Source organism: Macaca thibetana, chromosome 5 (genome assembly GCF_024542745.1).
Source record: "Macaca thibetana thibetana isolate TM-01 chromosome 5, ASM2454274v1, whole genome shotgun sequence".
In the NCBI taxonomy this organism is placed as follows: Eukaryota; Metazoa; Chordata; class Mammalia; order Primates; family Cercopithecidae; genus Macaca; species Macaca thibetana.
Window position 1 is genome coordinate 45,659,210 of NC_065582.1, and position 8,089 is coordinate 45,667,298.

Genomic DNA, 8,089 nt, shown 5'->3' on the forward strand with positions numbered 1-8,089 from the left:
CTTCTTGTGGGTGGAGGGTGGGAGGAGGAGAGGAGCAGAAAAGATAACTATTGGGTACTGGGATTAGTACCTGTGTGGCAAAATAATCTGTACAACAAACCCCTGTGACATGACAGGGGTTTGTTATGTGTGACATAAACCTGCACATGTACCCCTGAACCTAAAATAAAAGTTTTTTTTTTTTAAAAAGAAATAGATTATTTAATCAGATCCCATTTGTTTATTTTGGCTTTTGTTGTCATTGCTTTTGGTGTTTTAGTCATGAAGTCTGCCCATGCCAGTGTCCTGAATGGTATTGCCTAGGTTTTCTTCTAGGGTTTTTATGGTTTTAGGTCTTATGTTTAAGTCTTTAATCCATCTTGTGTTAATTTTTGTATAAAGTGTAAGGAAGGGATCCAGTTTCAGCTTTCTGTATATGGCTAGCCAGTTTTCCCAACACCATTTATTAAATAGATAATCCTTTCCCCATTGCTTGTTTTTGTCAGGTTTGTCAAAGATCAGATGGTTGTAGATGTGTGGCATTATTTCTGAGGCCTCTGTTCTGTTCCATTGGTCTATATATCTGTTTTGGTACCAGTACCATGCTGTTTTGGTTACCGTAGCCTTGTAGTGTAGTTTAAAGTCAGGTAGCCTGATGCCTCCACCTTTGTTCTTTCTGCTTAGGATTGTCTTGGCTACACAGACTCTTTTTTGGTTCCATATGAAGTTTAAAGTAGTTTTTTTTCCAATTCTGTGAAGAAAGTCAATGGTAGCTTGATCAGCATAGCATTAAATCTATAAATTACTTTGGGCAGTATGGCCATTTTGATGATACTGATTCTTCCTATCCATGAGCATGGAATATTTTTCCATTTGTTTGTGTCCTGTCTTATTTCCTTGAGCAGTGGTTTGTAGTTCTCCTTGAAGAGGTCCTTCACATCCCTTGTAAGTTGTATTTCTAGGTATTTTATTCTTTTTGTAGGAATTGTGAATGTGAGTTCACTCATGATTTGACTGTTTGTCTGTTATTGGTGTATAGTAATGCTTGTGATTTTTGCACATTGATTTTGTATCCTGAGACTTTGCTAAAGTTGCTGATCAGCTTAAGGAGATTTTAGGATCAGACAATGGGGTTTTCTAAATATAAAATCACATCACGTCATCTGCAAACAGAGATAATTTGACTTCCTCTTTTCCTACCTGAATACCCTTTCTTTCTTTCTCTTTCCTGATTGTCCTGACCAGAACTTCCAATACTATGCACAGCAAAAGAAACTATCATCAGAGTGGACAGGCAACCTACAGAGTGGGAGAAAAATTTAGAAAATCTATCAATCTGACAAAGGACTAATATCCAGCATCTACAAAGAACTTAAACAGATTTACAAGAATAAAACAACCCCATCAAAATATAGGTGAAGGATATGAACAGACACTTCTCAAAAGAAAACATTTATGCAGCCAACAAACATATGAAAAAAAGCTCATCATCACTGATCATTAGAGAAATGCAAATCAAACCACAATGAGATACCATCTCATGCCAGTTAGAATAGCAATCATTAAAAAGTCAGAAAAAAGCAGATGCTGGAGAGAATGTAGAGAAATAGGAACGCTTTTACACCGTTGGTGGGAGTGTAAAGTCGTTCAACCATTGTGGAAGACAGTGTGGCGATTCCTCAAGGATCTAGAACTAGAAATGCTATTTGACCCAGCAATACCATTACTGGGTATATACCCAAAGGATTATAAATCACTCTATTATGAAGACCTATGCACATGTGTGTTTATTGTGGCACTCTTCACAACAGCAAAGACTTGGAACAAGCCCAAATGCCCATCAATGATAGATAAAGAAAATGTGGCACATATACACCATGGAATACTATGCAGCCATATAAAAAGGATGAGTTCATGTCCTTTGCAGCAACATGGATGATGCTGGAAACCATCATTCTCAGTAAACTAACTCAAGAACAGAAAACCAAACACCGCATCTTCTCACTCATAAGTGGGAGTTGAACAATGAGAACATATGGACACAGGGAGGGGAACATCACACACTCGGGCCTGTCAGGGAGTAGAGGGGGAGGGAAAGGATAGCATTAGGAGAAACACCTAATCTAGATGACGGGTTGATGGGTGCAGCAAACCACCATGGCACATATATACTTATGTAACCTGCACATTCTGCACATGTACCCCAGAACTTAAAGTAAAATTAAAAAAAAAAAAAGAAAATTGAATTGTACTTTGATAAAGAAGTTATATCTGTGAAATCCAGTTGAATCCATTATTTAAATAAATTAGAACATTTCTTACAAAGAAAACTTCAGGTCTGAATGATTTTATTGTAAAGTTTTTCAACATTTAAGAAATAATTAATTTCAATCTTACACAAACTCAGATTATTGAAAAAGCTTTCTATTTATGAATATAATGAAACCTTGCTAACAAAACCTGAAAAGAGAGTGTAAAAAAGAGAAATAGTCCCGGCGCGGTGGCTCACGCCTGTAAACCCAGCACTTTGGGAGGCTGAGGAGGGCAGATCCCGAGGTCAGGAGATGGAGACCATCCTGGCTAACATGATGAAACCCTGTCTCTACCAAAAATACAAAAACAAAATTAGCCAGGCATGGTGGCGGGCGCCTGTAGTCCCAGCTCCTCCGGAGGATGAGGCAAGAGAATAGCGTGAACCCGGGAGGCAGAGCTTGCAGTGAGCAGAGACCGTGCCACTGTACTCCAGCCTGGGCGACAGAGCCAGACTCCATATCAAAAAAAAAAAAAAAAAAAAAAAAAGAGATAGAGAAATAGCAGAGCATTAGATCTTATACATGTAAATTCATAAATCTTAAAATATATGTGTACTGAATCTGACTATATATAAAAACTGATACCTTATGTCTAAATTGGCTTTACTCTAGAATAAAATGTCATTTTAAAATTCAAAAATACCTCATCTTAATCTTTTCCAGAAAAAAATAAAAAACAGAACTCAAAAATAGAAGTATGTAAATAATAACATTTATTGATAAAAAGAGGAAAATGATATGATACTTGCAATAGCAGCAGGAAAAGCACTTGATAAAATTTAACAACCTATACCACACATCTACAGCCATCTGATCTTTGACAAACCTGAGAGAAACAAGAAATGGGGAAAGGATTCCCTGTTTAATAAATGGTGCTGGGAAAATTGGCTAGCCATAAGTAGAAAGCTGAAACTGGATCCTTTCCTTACTCCTTATACGAAAATTAATTCAAGATGGATTAGAGACTTAAATGTTAGACCTAATACCATAAAAACCCTAGAGGAAAACCTAGGTAGTACCATTCAGGACATAGGCATGGGCAAAGACTTCATGTCTAAAACACCAAAAGCAACGGCAGCAAAAGCCAAAATTGACAAATGGGATCTTATTAAACTAAAGAGCTTCTGCACAGCAAAAGAAACTACCATCAGAGTGAACAGGCAACCTACAGAATGGGAGAAAATTTTTGCAATCTACTCATCTGACAAAGGGCTAATATCCAGAACCTACAAAGAACTCAAACAAATTTACAAGAAAAAAACAAACAGCCCCATCAAAAAGTGGGCAAAGGATATGAACAGACATTTCTCAAAAGAAGACATTCATACAGCCAACAGACACATGAAAAAATGCTCATCATCACTGGCCATCAGAGAAATGCAAATCAAAACCACAATGAGATACCATCTCATACCAGTTAGAATGGCGATCATTAAAAAGTCAGGAAACAACAGGTGCTGGAGAGGATGTGGAGAAATAGGAACACTTTTACACTGTTGGTGGGATTGTAAACTAGTTCAACCATTATGGAAAACAGTATGGCGATTCCTCAAGGATCTAGAACTAGAAGTACCATATGACCCAGCCATCCCATTACTGGGTATATACCCAAAGGATTATAAATCATGCTGCTATAAAGACACATGCACACGTATGTTTATTGCGGCACTATTCACAATAGCAAAGACTTGGAATCAACCCAAATGTCCATCAGTGACAGACTGGATTAAGAAAATGTGGCACATATACACCATGGAATACTATGCAGCCATCAAAAAGGATGAGTTTGTGTCCTTTGTAGGGACATGGATGCAGCTGGAAACCATCATTCTTAGCAAACTATCTCAAGAACAGAAAACCAAACACCACATGTTCTCACTCATAGGTGGGAACTGAACAATGAGATCACTTGGACTCGGGAAGGGGAACATCACACACCGGGGCCTATCATGGGGAGGGGGGAGGGGGGAGAGATTGCATTGGGAGTTATACCTGATGCAAATGACGAGTTGATGGGTGCTGACGAGTTGATGGGTGCAGCACAGCGACATGGCACAAGTATACATATGTAACAAACCTGCATGTTGTGCACATGTACCCTAGAACTTAAAGTATAATAATAATAAAAATAAATAAAAAAAATTTTAAAAAAATAAAATAAAAAAATTTAACAACCTTTCATGATAAAGTTTCTCATTACTAGAAATACAACTGTCTTATTTGATAAAATGTGTCTACTGCTATCACTGTATTAAGCATATTACTGCAGGTTCTACACAGTGCAAAACAAGCAAGTGTGTGTGTGTGTGCACGCACATACATGTAACATAAATCTAGCATTGTTTACAGACTAACAGGATTATGTACATTGGGCATGCAAAATAATCCATAAAACTATTAGAATTAATGTGAATTTTAGAAAGATAACTTGATATAAAATCAAAATGAAAACATTGTATTTCTATATAAAAATAAACAATTGAAAATTTAAAGTAAACAAGCCACATTCAATAGCATAAGTCTAACAAATAATGAGGAAGACTTCTGCATAAATAATTACCAAATATTGATGAGAGAAACCAAAAAGGACCAAACTAAATAGAGTAAGATACTGTGTTAGTGGATTGGAAAATGCAATGTTGTTAAGGTTTCAATTCCTCCCCAAAAGATTTAAGGATTTAATGCAATTCCAGGACATTCTTTTGGTGGAAATTAACAACCTGATTATAAAACTAATAGGTGAGAGGGCATCTCTACCTCCTGCCTCAAAGACGTAAAATATCAAATGCTACCTTGAAAAAACAAAGGTGAAAGAAGTTTTACTCTACAACAAAGATACAAAATCAGAACAATGGTACTGGCACAAAAGAGGAGTAGAAAAGGGGACAGAATAGAGTTCAGCAAGACCCACATACTACATGGTCACTTGATTTGTGACAAAGCTTCCATAGCAATTCAGTGGGCAAAAGGTGGTCTTTTCAATAAAGGGTGCTGAATCAGCCTGATAACCACAGTAATATAAAAGAAAATTCTGCTTTCTATGCAAAAGCAACCTGAATGAACGATTCAGACTTCATGTTGAGTGTGGACGAAAACCAGACACAAACGAGTTCATACTGTGTCATTTGGTTCATAGGAAGTTCAGGAACAGACAAAACTAATCAATAGTATTAGAAGTCAGAGTAGTCATTACATCAATGCAAAGATAGTTATTAACTGAAAAAGAGCAAGAGAGAAATTACTGAGAGTATTGAAAATGTTCTATTTCCTTTATTTTGTTTTTAGTTTTTAATTTTTTATTTCCATAGGTTATTGGGGAACAGGGGTTGTTTGGTTACATGAGTAAGCTCTTCAGTGGTGATATGTGAGATTTTGGTGCACCCATCACCCAAGCAGTATATACTGCACACAATTGGTAGTCTTTTATCCCTCAACCCCTTCCCACCCTTTCTCCCTGAGTCCCCAAAGTCCACTGTGTCATTCTTATGCCTTTGCATCCTCATAGCTTAGCTCCCACTTATGAGAGACAACATAAGATGTTTGGTTTTCCATTCTGGAGTTACTTCACGTAGAATAATTGTCTCCCAAACAGATACATGAAAAAATGCTTGTCATCACTGGCCATCAGAGAAATGCAAATCAAAACCAAAATGAGATAGCATCTCACACCAGTTAGAATGGGCGATCATTAAAAAGTCAGGAAACAACAGGTGCTGGAGAGGATGTGGAGAAATAGGAACACTTTTACACTGTTGGTGGGATTGTAAACTGGTTCAAACATTGTGGAAAACAGTATGGCGATTCCTCAAGGATCTAGAACTAGAAGTACCATATGACCCAGCCATCCCATTACTGGGTATATACCCAAAGGATTATAAATCATGCTGCTATGAAGATACATGCACATGTATGTTTATTGCGGCACTATTCACAATAGCAAAAACTTGGAATCAACCCAAATGTCCATCAGTGACAGACTGGATTAAGAAAATGTGGCACATATACACCATGGAATACTATGCAGCCATAAAAAAGGATGAGTTTGTGTCCTTTGTAGGGACATGGATGCAGCTGGAAACCATCATTCTTAGCAAACTATCCCAAGAACAGAAAACCAAACACCACATGTTCTCACTCATAGGTGAGAATTGAACAATGAGATTACTTGGACTCTGGAAGGGGAACATCACACACCAGGGCCTATTATGGGGGGGGGGGGGGAAGGGGGAGGGATGGCATTGGGAGTTATACCTGATGTAAATGACGAGTTGATGGGTGCTGACGAGTTGATGGGTGCAGCACGCCAACATGGCACAGATATACATATGTAACAAACCTGCATGTTGTGCACATGTACCCTAGAACTTAAAGTATAATAAAAAAGAAATAAAAAAGAATAATTGTTTCCAATCTCATCCAGGTTGCTGTGAATGCCATTAATTCATTCCTTTTTATGGGCTGAGTAGTATTTCATCATATACATATACCACAGTTTCTTTATCTACTCATTTATTGATGGGCATTTGGATTGGTTCAACAATTTTGCAATTGTAAATTGTGCTGCTATATACATGTGTGTACTAGTATCTTTTTCTTATAATGACTTATTTTCCACTGGGTAGACACCCAGTGGTGGGATTGCTGGATCAAATGGTAGTTTTACTTTTAGTTCTTTAAGGAATCTCCACACTGTTTTCCATAGTGGTTATACTAGTTTACATTGTCACCAGCAGTGTAGAAGTTTTCTCTGTATACTGCATCCACGCCAACATCCTTTATTTTTTATTTTTTTATTGTAGCCATTCTTGCAGGAGTAAGGTGGTATCATTGTGGTTTTGATTTCCATTTCCCCAATCATTAGTGACGTTAAGCATTTTTTATATGTTTGTTGACCATCTGTATATCTTCTTTTGAGAATTGTCTATTCATGTCCTTAGTCCACTTTTTGATGGGATTGCTTGTTTTTTTCTTGCCAATTTGTTTGAGTTTTTTGTACAGTCTGGGTATTAGCCCTTTGTCAGATGTATAGATTGTGAAGATGTTCTCCCACTCTGTGGGTTGTCTGTTTACTTTGCTGACTGTTCCTTTTTCTGTGCAAAAGCTCTTTAGTTTAATTAAGTCCCAGCTATTTGTTTGTTTGTTTTCATTGCATTTGCTTTTGGGTTCTTGGTCATGAAATCCTTGCCTAAGCCAATGTCTAGAAGGGTTTTTCCAATGTTGTCCTCTAGAATTTTTAAGTTTCAGGTCTTAGATTTAAGTCCTTGATCCATCTTGAATTGATTTTTGTATGAGGTAAGAGATGAGAATCCAGTTTCATTCTCCTACATGTGGCTTGCCAATTAACCCAGCATCATTTGTTGAATAGGATGTACTTTTCCCACACTATGATTTTGTTTGTTTTGTTGAAGATCAGTTGACCATACATATTGCGGTTTATTTCTGGATTCTCTAGTCTGTTCCATCGGTCTATATGCCTATTTGTTCTTTTTACTTAGACTTGCTTTGGCTATGCCAGCTCTTTTTCTCATTCCACATGAATTTTAGGACTGTTTTTTCTAGTTCTGTGAAGAATGATGTTGGTATTTTGATGGGAATTGCATTGTTTGTAGATTGTTTTTGGCAACATGGTCATTTTCACAGTATTGATTCTACCCATCCATAAGCATGGGATGTGTTTCCATTTGCTTGCGTTGTCTATGATTTCTTTCAGCAGTGTTTTGTAGTTTTCCTTGTAGAGATATTTCACCTCCTTGGTTAGGTATATTGCTAAGTATTTTATTTTTATTTTATTTTTTTGC